At 34.6% G+C, this 23282-nt stretch overlaps 1 protein-coding gene across 2 annotated transcripts in view; it reads left to right on the plus strand.

The window, feature by feature from the left end:
* GAS2 (growth arrest specific 2) overlaps nt 1-21637 on the plus strand; it is a 261526-nt gene extending 239889 nt beyond the window's left edge. Inside the window, exon 10 of one of the 2 annotated variants that reach the window (XR_008669940.2) lies at nt 18967-21637. The gene's annotated coding sequence lies outside the window, so the exon portion shown is untranslated. Of the gene's footprint in view, nt 1-10410; nt 10582-18966 lie in introns of those variants that run through there. The other variant, XR_008669941.2, reaches the window with a different exon arrangement.
* The last annotated feature ends 1645 nt before the right edge of the window (nt 21638-23282 follow it).

A 23282-nucleotide genomic window follows, 5' to 3' on the forward strand; every position in this document is an offset into this window, starting at 1 on the left:
GTTCTTGGACCAGATTGAGAACTTGTCTTTAAGTTTGGAGTGCTTTCCTCGACTGATCCCTACCCTTCACCTATTTTACATATACCTACCCTTTCCTAATTGGTTTTCTTCACTGTCATGCTCACCTTTGAGTGGTGTCTTTGCTTTAACATTTTGCATACTCACAAACCAATCAGCAGGCACTCCCCATCCTGTGCCTATAAAGACTCCAGACTCAGTCAAGAGAAGGACACAGCCTGACTTCAGGGAAGAGATGGTCTGACTTTGGGGAAAAGAGACAGCATGACTTTGGGGAAGATGACCTACCCTTCCTATTCCCTCTCCAGCTCCCCTCACTGCTGAGAGCTTTCTTCATCTGTCAATAAAATTCTCCACCTTCACCATCCTTCAATCATCCATGTGACCTCATTCTTCCTGGATACTGGGCGAGAGCTTGGGACCCACTGAGTGTGGGAAACCAGAAAGGCCATCACACTGGCCCTTTGCCCTCACTAGCAGAGGGCAGCCATCCCATGCAAAAAGGCAAGGGGCCAACTGAGTTGCTAACACACAACCATCCGCGGACAGCAGAACTAAAGGAGTGCTCTACCACCCTCTCTGGAATTTCAGGGTCACAAGCACCCTCACCTGGGCACCACTGCATTCCCCTCATGGCAACATTCTTGATCTGGCCATGGGCCTCGCACGGAGCTTGCTCCTGTGTTGGTGCCTTGAGCCAGTCAGATCCCACTCACTTGCTCATGAGCTCCCTCCTGCAGGGAGTTGAGCATGGCAGGCCGAGTAGACAGGGTGCCCCTTCTGCGAGTCTGGCAAAGGGACCAAGAAAAATCCTGCATCAGTTATGTCTGAAAATTACATGGAATTTTATATTACTTTAAATATTGCCTTTTATGTCATTAACTACACCAATAATTTGGAATAGTAATATTTAAATCCGATTTTCTCACATCTGATTATTTTTCTCATTTTCTGTCTAAGCAATATTTGCTAATTTTTATTTTATATCTTAAGTGCTATTTCATAATTCAAGTAAGATTAGTTTATTAAGATGTTGCTGTACTTCAGCTGCTGTTTTTATTATTTTTCTCTGGGTGCTTGATACATATATACTGATGAAATTAGTTAAAGTAGCATTGCACTAGTAAATGCTATATCTATATCCTGTAAAACAAGAATTAGCCGAGTCTCCACACAATTTTTATTAGTTTAAATATTAACTTAATATTAATTTTTTTTATTTTTTTGTAGATGAAATAATTTGAAGTGTGTGTCTCTTCATTTTTCTTTTCTTTCACTCCCAATATTTTAAAACTTGGTTATTTGGCAACCAAATTTATAGAAACATCAAATATCTTATTTACATTTTAAGATAAAAAAGTTTGTCATGTTTGTTTGATGCTTCCATAATTAGATTGTACATTTGTAACTTTATACAAATACAGTGTAAGTTCTTAAAAAGTAATTTGTAAGGCTTTTCACATAAATGAAGCCACTTGAGCAGAAATACAAATGGAATATCAACACTGATCTATCTTGTACCATTCACTGATTTTCTGTTTTATTAGTTTGTTTTCTGGGTTTCCAGTGGGCCATGGAATCCATTTAGGAATATTAATAGAATTTCACTTATTTAGTTTGATTTCAATATAACTGTTTATCCTACAATCTGCAGCTGTTTTTCAAAGTAAATGAGAGAATTGTGGGTAATTCGGATCTGTAGTATTGTCCTGTGACTTTCTTCTTGAAAACAAAGTTTGAGGGGGGTTAATTTTTTTATGGTCCTATGATTCTCTAAACACTGGAAATTTTTCTTATAATTAAAGTCTATTATCTTTCCCTACAAAATGTTATTTGTCCTCTTAGTAGGATGTTGAGAGATACATGACTCTTTCTTTTTGGCCATCCTTTCATTCTGTAATATCTACTGAGTGTCCTATTATTCCAAGCTCTGTATTTTGTGCTAGAGTTTTAGTACTGAACAAGGCAGATATGGTTGCTTATGATTGCTATATGAATGGGTCTCCTGTAAAATAATACCAGTACAGGGCTGGCTTCATGGTATATGGCCTGTGCAGTCACACAAGGGTTTGTACAAAGAAGAGTTAATATGATTTTCCTGCAGTCTTTTGATAAAATTCTTAATTTTTGAACAAGTGGTTCTGCATTTTTATTTGGTGCTAGAACCTGCAAATTATGTAGGTGGTCTTAAATCTACACCACAAAGTTTGTGAGAAATCTATCATCTATCTGTCTGTCTGTCTGTCTATCTACCTATCTATCTGTCTATCTTCTATCTACCTGTCTATCTCCATCATCTCTTTATCACCTGGCACATTGTAACATTTAATGTTCTTTTTTACTATTGTTGCTATGTAAGGAATATATGGTGAATTTTTCCTTTTCCATACCTGTACAGTTAACTTGTGAAATCTTGGTTATAGGATTTTTAATTTGTCTATATTAAGTTGCATCGTTTTAGATATAACTTATCACTCTGTGTTGTCGAGAGTCATTTTTATTCATCTCTGCAACAAAATGCCTCCATATCAGTGAACTAGTTCAGCATGTCGTCATCCAGATTTGTGATGCAAACCTTGCATAGAACAGCAGTGAGAAGCATGCTCTGTAGCACAGCACAGAAAGCTTCCTTTCATGTTGATCATTATTGATTTGCCAATACCTTTTGATAGAATTGTTTACTTAGTTCCCATTCACCCAAATTTGCAATTAACTAGTTCTTACTATATCAATTTCATTTGAATCTGTATCATAAAATACTTTTTCAAATGTATTGCTAAAATATAGACACACTTTGGCTACTAGTCCCTGTTGAAGATTGTTCAGTAATTTCTCCCTAACTCTGAAAACAATTTAGGTGAAATTCTACAGACTTAATATTGAACAAAGAAATCAATGAAGGAGGCCAGGTGTGATGGCTCGTGCCTGTAATCCCAGCACTTTGGGAGGCTGAGGCGGGCAGATCACTTGAGGTCAGGAGTTCAAGACCAGCCTGGCTAACATGATGGAACCCTGTTTTTCAAAAAAAAAAAAAAAAATTAGCCAGGCATGGTGACATGCACCTTAAGTCCCAGCTACCTGGGAGGCTGAGGCAGGAGAATCGCTTGAACCCAGGAGGTGGAGGTTGCAGTGAGCGGATCATGCCACTGCACCCTAGCCTGGGTGACAGAGCGAGACTCTGTCTCAAAAGAGGAAATCAATGAAAACAAATGAAGGAGTCACACCAGGGTAGAGGGACAGCATTTTTGTCGGACTTCCCTAAATTTATGTTATGGGTTAGTGTATTCGTTTCCTATTGCCACTGTAACAAGTCACCACACTTGGTTACTAAAAACAACAGAAATGTATCATCTCACAGTTCTGGAGGTTGAAAGTCTGAGATTAATATACCAGCATGGCTTTGCTCCCTACAGACTCTAGGGATTTTTTGACTCGTCCAGTTTCTGGTGGCTGTCTTGGCTTGAGGCCATGTCACTCCAGTTGCTGTTTCTATCTTCACATGTCCCCTTCCTCTGTGTGTATCTAATCTCCCTCTTTGCTTCCTTCTTATAGAGACAGTTATGATAGCGTTTAGGGCCCACCCAGATAATCCCGGATAGTCTCCTCATCTCAAAACCCTTAATCACATCTGCAAATACCTATTTTCCAAATTAGGTAACTTTCATAGGTTCCAGGGATTAGAGATAGGAGATGGACACACATTTGGGAGCCATTATCAGCATATCAGATTTAGCATTGCATTTTAGTTTTGAATTCAATGCAGAAAGCATAGCACATTTTCCATCTTTAGGGCTATGATTTGTCTTAACCTGTTCCAGGATAGGGGCTAATTTCACCTGCTTCCCTTTTGTCCCAAAAAGACCTACTTATTCTTTCTACTGCCTGGAGCTATACCTTCTTACAGCTTTGGCACAAAGTTAAGGCCATGCTTAATGTGTCACTAGGTCATTGGGCTATTGCAAGGAAAACAGTTAACCAGGAGCTGCAGTTTGAATGTTAAAAATAACAATTGTTGTCGAGGCTGATCTCGAACTCCTGGACTCAAGTGATCTAGGAGTTCGAGATTGGCCTGGGCAACAAAGTAAGACCCTCTCATCTCAGCAAAAAGTTAACCAGGCATTGTGGTGTGGGCCGGTAGTCCACTACTTGGGAGATAGAACTGGGAGGATCACTGGACCCCCAGGAAAGTTGAGGTTGCAGTGAGCTGTGATCATGCCACTGAACTCCAGCCTGGGTAACAGAGAGATCTTCTGTCTCAAAAAAAAAAAAAAAAAAAGCAACAGATGGCCTCTTTTGCTGTTAAATGCCATATGGGAATTTGGGAATTTGTCTTTGACAATTTTTTAATGCACTTTTAATCACATATCCTTTTTGGTATGACTGTTATATGTCAACGTTTCTGGTCTCTGAATTCCTTTTAGACTAATGGATATGTAGAGGCTGGGTATAGGCACAAGCTGGCAGAGGTGAGCTGCTGGCGGATCATGGTGCCTCATAAATTATGGGTCTTGGTAGATGAACAGAAACTAAGGCCAAAAGTCCTAAGTTGGCTGCCAGAAAGGATAAGACAGAACAAGTATGTTCAGTAGAGACAGAAAGGGGCCTGGACTAGAGAGATTCCACAAAGTCCAGGAAATTAGAAGTGGGCATTTCCCTTTTCTTAAATTAGCATTATATTAATGTATGAGTTATGAATGTATGAGAGGAGGGGTAAAAGGGAAATCAGAGAGAGTTCACAAGAAATGGTTTTATAGGCCAGGAGGGACCATTTATGGGCCATCTTTGCATTAGCCTTCAGTCATGAGAGACTGATGGGTGAAATCTAGCAGTTGAAGAAGAAAAGGTTAAATGATTAAAAACGGAGCTAAGAGTTGAGATTAGAAAAGGGAAATAAATAGCTGAGAGATCCCAAACCTGTGGTGATTGCTGTTTTTCTCACTGCCTCTCTCCTTTCCTTCCTCTACCCATCTCTCCAACTTCGTGAGTTTAAGGAACTATTATGCCCACCCATTTAAATTTTCTCCTGTTATTTTGAACTTGATCTACATTTTGAGCTTCCTTACCTTTGCTGACTCCATGTCTGACCCAAGATAAGGTCGAGTTATTACTCTAAGTTATTTCACAGAAGAGAGTTGCTTCATGTCAGGTCCCTTATGAAGTCTCTATTTCAGGGCTCTTCCTCACTTATTTTATTTTGGAAAATAAAGTTTTTTTTTGTTTTTTTTTTTTTTTTTGTTTAGGAAAACACATTAGTTGGAAATGGAAGTAATGAATGCTAGCTTTTAGTATTTATTAGTGTCACCTAGCTGAATCAATAAAAACACAAGTCAAGAAAAAGTTACTAATTATCTCTTGGGATAAAACTTTACCTTTTAGAGTTCTGAAAGTAATTATAAGCAAGTCTTTTAAAGATCACTTTCAAAGCTAATAGAATAAATAAATGGCTACGCTTTGGAGATCCTAAATACACACCTAAAGGACAGATAAAAATGAACAACTATTCTAATGTAATGTGAAAGAATGTCGAGGCTTTGGATAAATTCCCTGTAACATGTAACAGCATCAAACTAGAACTTAAAAAGTGCTGTATTTGAAGACTCTGAGATGGGAGTGAAAGGATAAGGCTTTTAAAATCACTATATATGCAAAAACTTGTTGCAGTGATTATTATTATTATTATTGTTTAAGACAGAGTTTCACTCTGTGGCCCAGGCTGTAGTGTGTGGCAACATCTCGACTCACTGCCACCTCTGCCTCCTGGGTTCAAGGGATTCTTGTAATTGGGATTACAGGTGTGTGCCACCAGGCCTGGCTAATTTTTGTATTTTTAGTACAGATGGAGTTTCGCCATTTTGGCCAGGCTGGTCTTGAACTCCTGGCCTCAAGTGGTCTGCCTGCCTCAGCCTCCCAAAGTGCTGGGATTACAGGTGTGAGCCACTGTGCCCAGCCTCCAGCGACAATTATGACAGTAATGTTAAACACACATATGAAGAAGTTGAAAACAACTGTTTAAAGAAATGTGGGCATGAAAATAAGTAATGTTTCTAAACTTATGTAGGACATTTATAAATATTATTTATAAAACGTGGGTTTAAACATAGATGTGTAATAAATTAATAAATTATTACAAGTAGAAACTTAGCTATTTTAGCTACATCTCTGAAAGTTTAAAGAGTCAAACTGACAACAAACTTTTGTGATATTTGCACCCCAAATAGTTTATTTTTCTCATAGTTGGAATGTTTTAACTTTCTGTCATCCTGTATCAAAGTAAATAAAAATTTTTGGGAAAGACTGAAAACACAATTTCTTTCTAGAAAGGACCCAAGTGTACTATCACTCATCAAACAAGTACAAGAATCCAAAGGCTAATATAAAACATTTTCTCATGCTTTCCAATCTCTGCCCTAACTCACCTTCTCCTGCATGCAATCAGCCTAGAGAAACATATTGGAGCCTGCTCTTCCTGGTTTCTCATTTGTGTTCTGATTTATGGAAGTCAAGGTTACAGAATCCTTTGGTCCTGCTTCATACTGAAAGGCAGATCATCACACATAAAAGTATCAATAGAAAAATACTTTTTTTTTTTTTTTTTTTTTTTGCTAATGGTGATTAACTTTCACAGCAAAACAAATGATTCTCTCCCCATGAAGGGTGATCTTCAGAGCGATAGACAGATTTCTTCTTGCCTAATTTTGATCTGAAGAAATCTTTCAAAAGTGATGATAATGTCATATTTGCTCCTGGAAATGATATAAATCTAAAGAGGAAATACTGGTGATTATTTAGCTGGAGTGACAATTAACTCCCTACTGAGAAGAATAATCCTCAATTTTAGTACCTAATACTAATTTTTGGACAACCATCAGAGCAAAGGTGAAATGAATGATTAATAGTCGCACTTTATAATTGTTGAGTACTTAACTTTTAATCTAGATAAGGTGTGGCTAAAAGGATCATTATTGGATGCATCTTTATTAGATAGCATGCATTTTTAGGAATTGTATATTGAAAGTACCTTGATGTTAGGATCAGTAGTACTCAAGACTTAGAGTCTATATGGCAAGTCATAGCTTCCTGTTACTCTCCATTTTCCTCTAGGTTTATACTGTATGTGTATGAGTTTACAGGAGAATAAAGGGACTCATTTGAAGCCACTTTTTATTTTGCGGTCTTCAGTTTATTTAGCTAATTAGCTTATACTTATTAGAAAAAAACCACAATGCAATATATTTTTAGAACAAAAATTAATTTTCAGCTAAGTTTTAGTAATGAAGAGAGCTCCTCTTGCAGTACTTATAATTCTTAAAATCTCAAATCAAGGGAAAGCTGGGATGATAACAGGGTGAGTGTACTAAAACTGTCGTTGTGTATAATAGCAAATAATTGTATTCAAGTTCACAGAGATAACAAATCTCTTCCTTTATGTATTCTCTAGTTTTGATTGTCATATAATTTTCTACAGTAAGTTGCTATTTTGAGGACAAAAGTGAAAATAGATGATATAGAATGGAAGATTGGAAATTTATCCAAAGAACATACATAAATATTTATTAAGAAAAAAAGTAACCTTATTAAGATATGCTTATTTTTACTGAAGACATTTTTAAAGACATTTGATTTTGTCTTATCCTAGGTATTTAATTAAATCATCTTTGAAAACTGCATTACATATTTAATATCACAGAAGTAAATACAAATTGCTCTTCTGATACTTATACAATCACAGGAACACTAACAATTGGATTAGCATCCTAAATAAGATATTTTTCAGATAGCAAGAACTGAAAAACTTGTGTGAGAAATTATTTCCTCTTATATTGACAGAATGACTTCCTTTTTTTTACAAAAAGAAAAAATGTAAATGGAGTATTATTTCATACAAAGGATTTTCTTTCAAGCACCTATTATATGACAAATATGGATGTTAGCAATCATTATACTGATACTTCAACTTAACTTGCTTTGTCATAACAGTGAGTTACAGTTCTGTATGAAATTATAAAATCCTCGGAAAACTCTCCCTACCTGGTTTTGCGTGTTAGAACGGACACATGGAAACAGATTACTCTGGCAAACACGTTTACCTTTATTGAACATATAACATATTTAAGGAACACTTTCTGGGTGCATGGATTCATTTGTTGAACAATATGGCAGGTTAAATGTCATGATCTTTGATATTTGTATAGCACATTTATAAACCATATTAAATTTGAGAAAAGGTAAAGTGTGTATGATTACCTTAACTTTTATAATTGAGTAAAGAAATAAAGCTCAGAGAACTTAGGAGAATAAGGTCATTCCATTCAACATATATTAATTCAATAAATATTTTTGGAGTACTGTATTAGTCAGTAAGTACTATAGGTATTAGTACTATATTAATCAGTAAGTAATTTTGGAGAGCTATGTTAGCACTCCCTTAGTTGCAAGAGCAGAAACACTTATGAAAGCAACAAACTGGAAAGACTATTATTTTGTTTTGATAATGGGTTAAAAACAGAAGGAAATTTTGTTCAAATAATAACTATTCATCTTAGTATTAGCTTTATTCCCTCTGTATGCTGGCCTTATTTTGTCCTACTACTAATAGTTTTCTCTGCAGATGAGGGAGGCTTCTCATATCTACCTTCATTCTGCTAGGCTGCCATCCTTCTTCACAACTTAACCTAAAAGAGAGTCCTCCTTGCCAGCTGCAATGGAGCATCCTGACTGGCATTTATTAGTAGCTAAAATGTTATTGAAAATGCATTTAAAAGGCTCATATTAAGTTCTAGTATTCAATAGTACTGTAAATAAATTACACTTAACAATTATTTATTGTATAATTCAAAATAGTTAGAAGAGAAGAATTGTGATGTTGCCAACACAAAGACAAATGTTTGAGGTGATAGATATCCCAGTTACCCTGACTTGATAATTACACATCGTATAGCTATATCAAAATATCACAGATACCTCCAAATTATGCACAGCTATAATATAACAATGAAAACACAAAAAGGAAATCCTTTAAAAAGTTTAGATCAAATAAGATTAGTATTAGTGAATTAATGAAACATCTATTTTTAAGTTGATGGAAATTTTAGCATTTCTAATGTTTATGTAGAATCTAATCAAGATCTTAGAATAATTAACAAGTTATTATTCCTTCTTTTGTACCTTTCTGTCCAAATGTCAATAAGGGTGATTTGAATATTGAATATCATGATTGGTTTTAGAGATAGCTAGGCAGAAAAAAACCCCAGGCAACAAACAGAAAGTGTGGCATGAAGCCTGTGGAAAACTAATAAAGGAAATAAATTGATCTTGGCTAAGAGTAGTTGTTTACTTCTGACAAAGACCTACTATTAACAGAGATTAGCAAATCTTTTCAGACGCTTAAAAAATCATATTTAATTACAATCCACATTTTCTCAACCCCCCTTAATTAGCAATGAAAACAGGTAGAGCAGAAAAACCAAAAAATTCAGTGTAAAAATACCTTAATTCAAATTTTACTGTATTTTATTTTGGTATAAGATACTTTAGATGCAGCTAAACTGAATAAATCTCAATTTTCTAGTGAGTAAATGGGGGACTAATACTATCTACTTCTTACAATTATACAATTTAAGGAATAATCTATTTCAGTGTGCTCAAATATTAATTTTCCTCTTAAACTATTTCGGGATAGTTTCTTTTGTGGCTAAGGTTTGCATTGGGACAGCAAAAGAGGAAATAGAAAGTGAGTTGCTAAAGGGATATATAACTTTTTTCATAAGAATAAACATAATTCATAATAATTCTTTAGCATAATCTAGCTATTTTTCAAGTATTATATATATATTTTTTCCAGAGAAATTAGAAGTCATATTTCTGCAGTATAGCCATCTAATTTCCCATCTCTAGGGTATGTTTGTTTTTAGAAAAACATTCCAGCAGGTGGCGCCAACATCATAATATTTAACCTTCATGAAACTATGCCAGGAGTGGGTAAGGAAACAAAAGTTATTGTTTAGCCAGAAGGTGGAGCTAGGTGACCAGTCTTTAAAATCAGTGTCTGCATTTGAAATAGACAACTTCAATTTTACTGAATCACAGGATTTATAATCTGAGTATTGTGAAGAGCATTGTCTGAATCCTCTACCTTCCATACCTTCAAATTTCAACTTTAAGTGTATTATTTTTACAATTAAAGAATTCTGGTCCAGCTCATGAAAGCAAGAAATACTTTTACATTCTAATTTTTTATTATTCATAGTCTTTGCAAAAAAGAGAGCATATTTAAATATTGTTATTGTACTGTTTCTCTATATGTTTGAAGATTATACATTTTTATAAAGTATGTACTTATCATATACCATAAATCCTCTGCTCTTTTCTATTTCTCCACTGTGATTTTCTTAGGAAGATGAAACACTGAATTAGGAGATCTGGGAAACTGCAGACACACTTTCTGACATGTTCAAATCAGGAAAAAAAGGGTTTGAAATCTTTCTTCTATAATACTTCATGAATTTGTCTAAAATACTGTTTAATTTTAATGTATTTGTTTATTCTGTTGCCAATGTTTAAGTCTTTAATCACTTTAAACAATAGGAAGTAAAAATTAAACAGCTTCATAACTTTGTTTAAGCTTTCATATTAGCAGAAACTCTATTTTCTAAAAATTGTTGCCAGATCATTGAATTCTAAATACTTGCCTATTAAATGTCTGTGAAATGAATCAATTTCTCACATACCACATTACTTCCTTCTATCTCCTACCTTCAGCTAGTGGGGCAATCCAATAGCCTACTAGGAGTTGACTTACCTTCCTCTTGCCCCCTCTAATCTGTTTTCTTTCATGAGATCAAGAGCAATGTTTTATAAATGCAAATTTGATCATTTCATTCCTATTTTTATAAAAACCTTCAATAACTTTTTACTTCTCTAAGCAGTCAAACCTCAACGTGCCCAAAAGGCACCTCTTCAGGTCTGTCTCATACCATTCTTTCCAATCATTTTCTGTAGCGTTTTCTTTCTATACAAACTTTATCACACTACGCTCCCTCCATCTAAATCTGGCCCTACCTACCCCTAGTGTAAGTTCATGAGGACAGAAGCATGTTCATCACCTTTCCCACTGCTGTATTTGCAGTGAGTGAGTGTACCGTATCATATCATGACAGAATGAATGAACAAATAAAAAATCAGAGGTCTCTGGAAAGTAAAATTAAATTGAAGGATTCAGAATATTTTTCAATGGCAAGCTATTCCCCCTTAAGAGAATGTTGAGGATGCAGATGATAACTTTGGTATCTGCAAGGCTGCTCTAAGAGCAAAAGCTTACAGGAAGAATTTAAAAAAAAAACTAAAAACAAACCAAAAAACCTGAGTATCTAAAAATAGAACAAATTTCTATGGTAGGTAGTGTTGCCTGTAACTAGAGATATTCAAACATAAGTTACTGTTTCATTTGTATAAACTAGTAGTCTGGTAGAACAATTAGATGAACTTCAAACTCCCTTTGAGCTTTGAGATTCTATGGAGGTATGCTTTGTTAAGAAGATTGTCTCTGTATTTGCCATGCTGAATGCATTATGAAGCCAATGCTGAGTGCATGGAGGTTCCTCCTTAGAGTTCTTGGAATTAAGTTTTATTGAGTTTAGGACTTTAAAGGAAATGTGATTTCCTAACACCATCTATAACACTAATTTCAGCTTTAGCTCACATTGCCAGCCTCTTCTTGGGATACACTTGAAATAAAATAGATTCTTTTTTTCAGATGAGTTATTTTCTCGGTTAACTGAAATTATCTACTTTATTTTTTTTTTTGCTGGTGTAACTTTTACTGAATCACTGATAACACTGATATATTTTTGATAATACATTTGTATTTTAGAACAATAAAACATGTTTAATTTGCTTTTGGTGGTGGACTAAATTCTCTATTTCAAATATATAAATCTTCTCAAGTGTATCCATATACCACAGTGGCTAATAACCTCTTTGTTTCATGAATCTATTTTTGGTCTGCTGCAGGAGAAAGGGTGAAGAAGTTTACACTCAATATACTAATAGCTCCTGACTTTTACACCTCAACCCAGATTTTATAACTATAATAAAAACATAAATTCATTCTCAGGCTTCATACTGTATAAACTACATAGTTCTTTTTTGAGACATGGTCTCACTGTTGCACAGGCTGAAGTGTAGTGGTATAATTGTGTGGCTTACTGCACCCTCCAACTCCTGGGCTCAAGCAGTCCTGCCTTGGCCTACCAAATTGCTAGGATTACAGGTGTGAACCACTGTACCTGGCCAGTTCTTAACATTGTTTGCTAGGTGGCAGATGAAACCTGCACTTGAAGAGTTTTTTCAAATCAAATTAATTCACATGTAAGCAAAGCTATAGATTGCCTCACTGTTTTTAAGAGCCCAAATCAGGAAATGATTGCTAAGTTGATCAACAGAATACATGTTAAATAAGCTACATACATAAAGTGGGCCACAGTGCAGCCGTTAAAAAAAAGATAGATTCAACTGTATATTGACATGGAAATATTTTCATGATATATTGCTGAGAGAAAGTATTGAGTAGTAAACAGTATGTACAGTGTGTTTCCATTTTAAAAAGAAAGTAAGGTGATGCAAATGCATCAAAAAATGTCAGAAAGTCTTTATCCAAACTGGTGTCACTGGTTATCTCTGAGCAATAGAATTCTTTACTTGATGTCTACAGGGATGAGGATTGGAAACTCCCTTCTGACACATTTGATAGAGTCTAATATGAGTCAATTCCCATATGCATTTCCTTAAAAAAAACTAATAAAGACACAAAATAATACAATCTAATGTCAACTTTCTTCTATAGGAGTAAAGAAGAGGAAATTAATCACAGCCAAGCAAAGAGGTAGATGAGTTTAAAGTCCAATGGACACTATCAAAATTCAGAGTTCTTGTGGGCAAAAAATGATAATGAAAGCATACATAAAGATTAGATGATATAAATGTACAATTTTAAATCATTCTTGCTCTTGCTCTTACCATCCCAAAGAGAAATTCTAGACTTCTGCAAAACTTCTTTCTACCCCTGATTTTTCATGGGTTTAGAAGATTCTTCATATCTCCACTTCACTGTCTTTTTGTCCTGCCATATTGGACCCAACAGTTTTCCTGCGCAAACTGCTGTTGCTTTTTTGAGCACAGTGCACATGGTGGGGACAGTCGGAATTCTCTGCTACTGCACTATGTGCTGTGGTTTCTCCCAGTTAATCTGAGTAGACAGGAGGGAGACATAGACAATATAAATGCATACATTATGACCAGTTTAATTTAAATAAGGAATTTGTGTTGGAGAGGAATAAAATGACTTTTTAAGTATGTTTTATTACACGAGATATATATATATATGTACAATCACAATATAATAAAATATAGGCAAATCAGTAATGTTGAATGCAGAAAACAGAAATTGGTGCAAGTATTTTAAGTAGAAAGGAATTTAATACAAGATATTAGTTCCTTACAACTTAGCAACTATTATTGCTTATTGTTGGAAGGGCTGAAAGAACAGGTTCTGTTCCAGACTTTCTGGACTGATGTCCAAAAGAATACCAAGCTGATCCACAGAGGAGCTACTACTATCCCTGAAGCAGCTGCTAGTACTGCTGCCACAGCTGCCTCTCACAGTGACTGATTTTAGGAAGCCAGAGTAGGATGTCATTCTGCAGTTTCATACCCGGAAAAATGGTGCACAGACCTGGAATGCAGCTACAGGAAAGTCTCACATTTCTAAAATGCCAGCAGCAAGAGCCAAGAGTTGCAGGAACATGCTATCATCTTTTCTTCATTCTGCCTTGCAGACTTTCTCAATTTTCTCAATTTCTCTCAAGTACTGGAAATAGATAATTTGCATCCAGAATGTTAGCTTCAAGAATATTAGGGGGAGTTTAGATTGTAGCTTTCCAAACTCTCCAAATCAAAGAGTGGAAAAGAGACTGAGAGTCAGAGTATATCTCATAAACAGAGAAGCTCCAGGTAGGAAAAAATAATCACTCATAACATGACCATCCAGATAAAATAGCTGTTAACATGGTCACACATCTATTATATTTTTCTTTCCATGTCTGTCTACCTATCATCCATCTATCTATCTATCTATCTATCTATCTATCTATCTATCTATCTATCTAATCTATTCAATTTGAAGTAATTGTTTTTCTAGTTTAGTAGCCCTTCCTACCATTCTTTGGATAAAAACAGGATCCCTTTTTCATTTGGAAACTACCTCAATCCATATCTATGTTTTCCTGACCAACAAAACTTATCCCCTTCAATCCCATTATCCTCAAATCCTAATTATACATTATATGAGCCAAAAATTTCCTTTTTTTGGCCCTAATCATGTTTGACTATAGTTTCTGACAGTGTCATCTGAGAAATCCTAACGTATATATGTGTATATTAAAGGTGACTTATAGACTAGGAAATACTTTGCAGCCTGCTTTTTTCATGGATAAATATATCAAAATTTTTTCAGGTAATAAGTTAAATATCTGCCGTAATTATTAATGGCTACAAAACATTACAATGTTTGGATTTACCATAATTTGTTCAATTCATAATTTGTGTCTAAACTTTTTTACTTTCATCACATTGAAGTTGAAATGGGTGTGTAAATTTGGACTACTTTTGGTTGCAAGTGACAGAAGCCAAACTTGAAATGCTTGAACAAAAAGGGGTTTTGGAAAGATATTAGGATTTCTCACAAAATATGAAGAAAAAATACAGAATTTAGACCCCCATCAAGAACTACCAGGATTAGAACATGAAACTTGATGTCATTTGAATTTTCTTTATTGTCCACATGGAGAAGCTGGAGTGACCAACTTGTCCTGATCTTCCTGGGACTATCCAAGTTTTAAGACTGAAAGTCCCAGATCCTGGGAACTCCCCTTATCCCAAGAAAACTGGAACTTTGGTCATCCCAGCTCTGGAGTCTTATTTTGTCAGGCAATAGAAAGAAACATTCTTCTGGCAGTTCTAGTTGAAAGCTCCAATGAAGAAGTCATATTCATTCACAGATCAACTGCTTTTGTCAAAAGGAAGGGGATTTTTGCTAGAAGAAAGGAAGTTTAGGCTGGGTGTGGTGGCTCACGCCTGTAATCCCAGCACTTTGGGAGGTTGAGGTGGATGGATCACAAGGTCAGGAGTTCGAGACCAGCCTGTCTGATATGGTGAAACCCTGTCTCTACTAAAAATACGACAATTACCTGGGTGTGGTGCCAGGTGCCTGTAATCCCAGCTACTCAGGAGGCTGAGGCAGGAGAATCACTTGAACGTGGGAGGTGGAGGTTGCAGTGAGCCGAGATCATGCCTCTGCACTCTAGCCTGGGCAACAGAGTGAGACTCTGTCTCAAAAAAAAAAAAAAAAGAAAGAAGTTTAGACTAAGAAAACAACCTCTACTCCTAGCAAATAAAGGAACCACATTATAGTGGGCCTTGGTGGTCCTTGAGAAGCCAGACAGAAATATTCAGTTTTGACTAATTTAAATTAAAAATGTGGAAGATGGCAGAAGAGAATGAAAAAATGAAATAAGTATAAAGGGACAATTGATTTGTTGGAAATTATGCAGGGTCAACTGAAGACTAGGATTCAGAAGATACACTGGGAACACGTTAGCAGTAATTCAGGTATGAGTTTAGCGGTACAAGAACACATGATTTTGGAGCAGAAGAAATAAATGGAAGAGGAATTTAAATGCCAAAATCTCATAGCTCATTGGTAGGACAAATTAGTTTGCCTGTCATGTTGATATTTCAGCATCCCAAGAGTGCATAGCATTAGTACAGTTCTGGTCTGAAACCATAATCCTTGAGAATTCCATCTGTAAGTTTTGGGAGAACAAAGAATGAAGACTTCTAGGCCCAAGGAAACCCGGATAGGACAACAGTCCCTTAGATTTTGCCACACTGAAATGTAAATCAGTCACACAAGGTTAGGGATCATCTCTATCCTGTTCTTGACTGTTCACCCTCAGTCCTGAAACAGTGCCCCACATGTAGAAGACTCTGACAGTATCGAGAGTGTTGTGGAGTAGTTAGAAGGGGAAGAGAATGGGAATTTAAAGAGCATATTATCACAGAAAGATAAAAAAGAAAAGGTTTTCCTGATTAGTAATGCAAAAAGTTTCCTTTGAAATATTTAGATTCTTGAGGAAATCCTTATTTGGTTTGAATCTATTGAAAATAGCTTCAATTGTTTCTTTTATTTGTATGTATACACAGTCATGCATATGATAAAATAAACATTTTTCTAAATCTTGGAAGAAATAAAATCATCTACACAAATACTGTGGAAGTAACTTTAAAATGTCCATACTTGGACAACATCTTTAAAATCCTCTGTCTGAAGACTCCTTCCTTTTCTCTAGGGTGCATACATACAAACATGCAATTTTGTTTTGACTTCTAAGTCTTTGGAATTCCTTAGTATATATAAGTATATATAGACACGTAGCTATTACCTATACAGAAAGGCAAAAGAGTGATAAGGAGCCTACATTCAGAATATAGTTTCCTCATGAGTGTGGGAGAAGTGGGGAGATGAGATGAGAGGGAGGAAAAGAGCAATAGGAAGTTCATGGGTGTTGATAATAGTCTACATGCTAATTTATTTGGTAAGCCCACAAGTGTTCATTTCATCATTATACTTCCTAATCTATGTGTAAATTAAATTACGTGTTATATATATATATATATAACTTAGCATATAGCAAACATTCATAGTAAAATGTAAAAAAGTATATAAAATTAACATATATACATATGATCAAACCATTTATTCATATTAGTGTTATTGAGAGAACTCTTTAATGATGTATATTTTTGTTTAGAATGGTCACAGTCATGTATCTAAAGAAATTAAATCTAATTTAATCTCTTATTCATGTTAGCAATATTTTCTTGGTCTTAGTCTTAAATTGATGCTCAAATTCTAAATATAGAAGAGGTTTTTGGTCAGGCACGGTGGCTAACATCTGTAATCCCAGCACTTTGGGAGGCCGAGGTGAGCAGATCACCTGAGGTCAGGAGTTGGAGACCAGCTTGGTCAATATAATGAAACCCCATCTCTACTAAAAATGCAAAAAATAAATAAATAAATAAATTAGTCAGGTGTTGTGGTGCATGCCTGTAGTCTCAGCTGCTCAGGAGGCTGAGGCACAAGAATTGCTTGAACCCAGGAGGCAGAGGTTACAGTAAGCTGAGATTGCCACTGCACTCTAGCCTGGGCAAGAGTGAGACTCCATCTTAAAAAAAAAAAAAAAAAAAAAAAAAGGTTTTTTTTTTTGAAGTCTGGCAAGAAATCGTATAAAAAGGAAAACATCCCTATTTAGGAAAATGTATGCTTTATTTTTACACTCTTGTAATTTTTTTGTGTGTGTGATGGAGTCTTGTTCTGTTGCCCAGGCTGAAGTGCAGTGGCACGATCTCAGCTCACTGCAACCTCAGTCTCGTGGGTTCAAGCGATTCTCCTGCCTCAGCCTCCTGAGTAGCTGGGACTACAGGCATGAGCTACCATGCCTGGCTAATTTTTGTATTTTTAGTAGACACGGGGTTTCACCATGTTGGCCAGGTTGGTCTCAAACTCCTGACCTCAAGTGATCCACCTGACTTGGCCTCCCAAAGTGCTGGAATTACAACACTCTTGTAATTTATTTCTATTATTACTAACACTTTATCTTCACCTTTTTCTTGAAAAAAAAACTCTTTTTTTTAACATTAATAACAGATGAGAAAATTTAAAAAGCCCGTTAGACTTAAAAATAGGAGATGTGAATTTTATCTTCAATTCTGCCAGCATTTACTCTTAGTTCACTTAAGTTCTCTGAAATTCAGTTTTCATAAAGTAAGAAGACTGGACTGGATATAGAGAGCTATTGCTAAATTTCTTGATATTACATGTTGAAATATTTCCAAGTACAATTTTACATTCTCTCTCTATTTCTGTCTCCCCAACCTTTTCATTCTGACATGGTGTTTTATAGAGTAGTTATAAAAATTTGGAGCTTATTTTCTATAAAAATTGAAAGAATATAGAAAAAATGTTATCACTGGCCATCTTCTGAGGACACAGTGTTACATAAACATATCTCTTATTGATAAGAATGTCTTTCTAAAGTGTGTTAGCCAGACAAATGTTATACACAGCAAATGATGAAAAAAATGTCAAACATCTGGCTCATATTTGTGTTTACTCTCTTTACTTTGTTAAGCAAATATTTTCAAAGAATAATATTTCCTAAGAGTCTTGTAGTTATTTTTCCAAAAAAAGAATGTACTTAAAATCTGGTTTGCCTTTTGGATTCCTAGACATGTCTGCTTAGTGAGGGCAAGAAACCACTAGAGGAATGCCTGAGTAACTTTGCAATATTTAATTTCAGAACACATAATTTCATGTTATATTTCATCAGAAGTCGTGTCTGTATATAATGGGGGTGTTAAAGAGAAGTTGGCTAGATGCGATATTATTTTCATATTGTGTAAACAATTTGTGTGTCAAAGAAAAGAAATAAATAGATGCAAAATACAAGAAGAATTCTTTTCTAGCTTTAAGGTATCATGCTCTTCCCTTGTGTAAGTAAATAACAAAAGTAGGCCTTTGTTATTTTTGTTTACTTTGAATGTTTACTATCGATCCTGTGGACACTTTTACATACATGATCACATTTAATTGTGGAACAACTCTGGAGACTTCTGCTTTGGAGAAGAGGGAATAGATATAGTTTTTCCTATTCCTCCAGCTAAGTACAACTTAAAAACCTGGAAATTATATATGAAACACTTATAAGAAGACTCTGAAAGATGAAGAGAAGAAGGCAGACGTGCTAGGAACCCTTTAGACCCAAATAATGACACAGTGGTAACTTCTCTGTTCTCTTTTGTTTTTTGTTTCCCTCATATATCCCAAACTTGTAGCTGAAGAAGTCCACAACCTGGAAACACCAAGACAACCAGACAAAAAAAGCCCTGAAACAAAAGTTTGCTGTTTCTAGCCAAAGAATCAAGAAAGGAGCAGCCTAGCATGAAATAAACTTGTAAGCAATGGAAAAGAAAATTACCAAAAACAGAGAAGGATATTACATGATTAATAAAAGTGTCAATCCAACAAAGAGAGAACATTCCTAAACGTGCATGCGCCAAACAATGATGCTGCAAAAAAATGAGAATCAAAAACTGACAGAAGTGAAAGAAGAAGTCAACAAATCAGCAATTATAGTTTGATACTTCAACAACCTTCTCACAACAATGGATAGAAAAGCTAGATAAAAAATCAACAAGCATACAGAATTCCACAATGCTATTAACCAACAAGAAACAAGATCTGAAAACTTTTTTAGAGTACTACACCCCAGAACAGCAGAATACATATCATTTCAGGTACTAACAGACCATATACCAAGATAGAGTACAACTTGGGTCATAAAGCTAATTAACCTCAACAAATGTAAAATAATTAAAAACATACAAAGTGTGTTCTTTGATCACAATAAAATCAAACTAGAAACTTTTAACAGAAAGTGACTTTAACCATTCTGCCTGCTATAACAAAATACTATAAACAGAGTAATCTGTAAACAACAGATATTTATTTATCACGGTTTGAGCTGGAAAGTCCAAGGTCAAGGCTTCAGTAGATTTGGTGTCTGGAGAAGATCGATTTCTTGGCCCGTAGATAGTGCTTTCTTGTTGTGTCTCCACATAGTGGAAGCGTAAGAGGTCTTTCCAAGGCTTCTCTTATAAGAGTACTAATCAGATTCATAATGGCTCTACCTTCATGACCTAATTGCCTTCCAAAACCCCCCCACCTAATTCCATCACCTTGGAAGTTAGGATTTCAACATATGAATGGTGGGGAGGGGGTTATGATAATTCAGTCCATTGCAAAAATATAAAAGAAAAATCTCTAGACACTTGAAAACTAGGCAACACATGTGTGTAAATAACCTATAGATCAAAGAGAAAGTCTCAGGGAAAAAGATAATGCATTGCACTGAATGAAAGTGAAAATACAACACATTAACATTTATGAAAAATAGCTAAAGCGATGCTGAGAAGAAAATTTATAGCACCAAATGCATACATTAGAAAAGAAGAAAAGTCTCAAATTCATCATCTAAACTCTCACCTAAAGAAATTAAAAAAAAAAAATCAGGACAACATAAGCCCAAAGCAAGCAGATAAAAATAAAATAAAAAAGAGCAAAGATCAGTTAAATTGAAAATATAAAACGTAGAGGAAATCAGTAAAACAAAGTGTAGTTTACTCAAAAAGATAAAATTGATAAACTTTTAACAACACTGGCAAAAAATAAAGACACAGATTACAAATATAATACATGAAATAGGGCATATTACTATAGATCCTTCAGACAAAGGATGATGGGGAATAAGATGAACAACTTATATAAAAATTGACAATTAGGATAGAGTGGACTGCTAGTTACTTGAGAAACATAAGCTACCAAAACTTATCCAATATGAAATAGATAAATTGAATAGTTCTACAACTGTGAATAAAATTGAATTCATAAACTAAAATAGTTCTACAACTGTGAATAAAATTGAATTCATAAACTTCAGACAATTAAAGGATGCTGGGGAATAAGATGAACAACTTATATAAAAATTGACAAGATAGAGTGGACTGCTAGTTACTTGAGAAACATAAACTAGCAAAACTCATCCAATATGAAATAGATAAATTGAATAATTCTACAACTGTGAATAAAATTGAATTCATAAACTAAAAATTACCAAAAAAATCTCCAGGACCCTATAATTTTGCTGGAAAATCTAGCAAATGTTTAAGGAAGGATTGGCACTAAAACTGCACAATCTCTCCTAGAGAATAGAAAAGGAAGGAATGCTTCCTAATTTATTTTATAAAGTTAGTATTACCCTTATATTAAAACCAGACACAGACAGCACATAAAAGAAAACTAGACCAATGTACCTCAAGAATACATATTAAAAAATGGTTAACATTATATTAGCATACAATGCAGCAATATGTATAACTATACACTATGACAATGTGTGTAATGACAAAGTATGATTCATCATGGGAGGCAAACCTAGTTCAATATTCAAAAATCAATGTACTTTATTAAGAGGCTATGGATGAAAATTACATGATCATACCAATCAATGCAAAAAAGTTGGACAAAGTCAATACTCTAAGAAATATAGAAATAGAGGTGAACTTTCTTAACACAAAATAGTTACAGCTACCATTATAGTTAATGGGAAAAGTGTAAATACTTTTCCTTTCAGAATAGAAACAAGGCAAGGATGTGTACTCTCATCACTGGTATTCAACATAATGCTAGGAGTTCTAGCCAGTGCAATAAAACAAGCAAAGGAAATTCAAAAAATACATATGGAAAAGGAGTAAATAAAACTGACCTGTAAGGCATCTAAAAAACAAAAACTTCTAGAAATAATAAGTGAATTCAGCAAGTTTATAGGATACAGATAAACATACAAAAATCAGTTCTATTTTTATATTCTGGCAATGAACACCTGCAATTAAAAATATAATACTATCTACAAAAATAAAATTATAGTTGTAAATCTAACAAAATATGTACAGGATTTGTTTTCTGAAAGCCTCAAAATACTGATGAAAGAAATTAAATAATATCTATATAGTGATTTATACTATGTTGATGGATGTCTGTAATTCTTAAATTGATACACATATTTAGTACAATTACTATAACATCCCAGCAAGATTTTTGTAGATAAAGATATTCTAAAATTCATATGGGAATGCAAAGGCACCAGGATAGCCAAACCCATTTTGAAAAGAAAGAATAATGTGGGAGGAATCATTTTATCCAATTTCAAGACTTATGATATACAAAACTACTTGGTATTGGGAGAATAAACACATAGATCAATGGAACAAAACAAACTGAAAACAGACCTGCATAAACGTGTCATATTGATTTTTGATAAAGGTACAAAAACCATTTAATGGAGAAAAGATCGTGTTGGCAACATGGTCCTGGAGCATGGATATCCATACACCATAAAATCAACCTCTACTTAAATTTTATACCATATACAAAAATTAACTCAAAATGGACCATGGACTTTAAATGTAAAGTGCAAAACTATAAATCTTTTTCAACAAAATATCTGAGAAAGTTTTAGGGGTCTAATGGTAGACAAAGAGTTCTTAGATTTGATGCAAAAACCATTAACCATTAAAGTAAAAATGGATAAACTGAACTTAATCAAAATTAAAAACTTTTGCTTTGTGAAAGACCTGGTTAAGAGGATAAAATACCAATTACAGACTGGGTCACCTTTCTTAACATCACACAGCAGGCAACATAGCAGAACCGACTTCATATTGAATCCGCTGGGAAAGAGCCTGTTTATATTTTTGTTTAGTACGTATGTGTAATTCAGGTAAAAAATGTTTTCTGCAAATACATAATGACTAGAAGTATTTTTACTGAATATTATGGCAGTTTCCCCCTTTATTCTTTATGCATGTGCACTGCATTCCAGCATTACTCTTCAGAAAAGTTTTGTAAATATTTTTATTTGGCTAGGAAATTATCTGTGAATGGACATATTTGTTCTGCTGCAAACAGCAATGTTGAGTACAAATTCTTTTTTGATATATATATAGCTCCTCTTTATCATTGACCATAGAAACAATAAAGACTAAACAAAGGAGTAATAAATTTAATAGTTCCTAGCCTGACATTAGAGCTAACAGTATAAAGGAAGCTATAATCATTTTTTTTCATTTATACATTGTCTCCTCTCTCTAAATATGAGACTTTATTACATGTATTTCTTTATATAGCCATTCTGTTTTCCCTGCTCCACTCATTAAACTGTAAGACATTTCAGAACAGGGACTAAATAATTTTGTCTTCGTAAGCTCAGGCTTAGCAAATTGCCTGGCATAGGTTACATAGTAATAAATATTTAAGTGAATAATTCTTTGTGATAACTGCACTGAAAAAAAAACTAGACTATTCCATGGAATGATGAGAATTGCTTTATGATTGTTGCCAGTGTGAAGATTCAGCATAAAAAAAATAGGTGCTGTTTAAATTCTCTTACTTTTTCTGCTACTTAGAACAACATTTCTCAACTGTTAGTTGCCTTGTTATAAAGACAACTTTTTATCAGTCTTTTAGTCAGTCCTTTGTGTGCTCCTAATAGTACAAGATGGAATTCATGTCTTTTTTTCTGTTCATTTATTTA

The sequence above is a fragment of the Gorilla gorilla genome, chromosome 9 (genome assembly GCF_029281585.2).
Source record: "Gorilla gorilla gorilla isolate KB3781 chromosome 9, NHGRI_mGorGor1-v2.1_pri, whole genome shotgun sequence".
NCBI classification, from domain to species: domain Eukaryota; kingdom Metazoa; phylum Chordata; class Mammalia; order Primates; family Hominidae; genus Gorilla; species Gorilla gorilla.